Here is a 417-nt window from a genome sequence, read left to right on the forward strand (position 1 = left end):
TGCGGGACCTACTCTAGGCTCTGGAGATGAACAGTCTTATCAAGTGCTTATAAGATTGCTGCCCTGAAAAGCAAATACAACGCATAATTTTTTTAATTTTTATTTTTATTTGTTGAGACTGAGTCTTGCTCTGTCGCCCAGGCTGGAGTGCAGTGGCGCCATCTCGGCTCACTGCAACCTCTGCCTCCCGGGTTCAAGGGTTTCTCTTGCCCCCCTGCCTCAGCCTCCCGAGTAGCTGGGGTTACAGGCATCCGCCACCACGTCCGGCCAACTTTTTGTATTTTTAGTAGAGATGGGGTTTCGCCACATTGGCCAGGCTGGCCTCAGACTCCTGATCTCAGGTGATCCACCCGCCTCAGCCTCCCCAAATGCTGTGATTACTTGTGTGAGTCACTGCTCACGGCCAAAATATATTAT

Source organism: Mandrillus leucophaeus, unplaced genomic scaffold, assembly GCF_000951045.1.
Source record: "Mandrillus leucophaeus isolate KB7577 unplaced genomic scaffold, Mleu.le_1.0 Scaffold255, whole genome shotgun sequence".
Classification (NCBI taxonomy): domain Eukaryota; kingdom Metazoa; phylum Chordata; class Mammalia; order Primates; family Cercopithecidae; genus Mandrillus; species Mandrillus leucophaeus.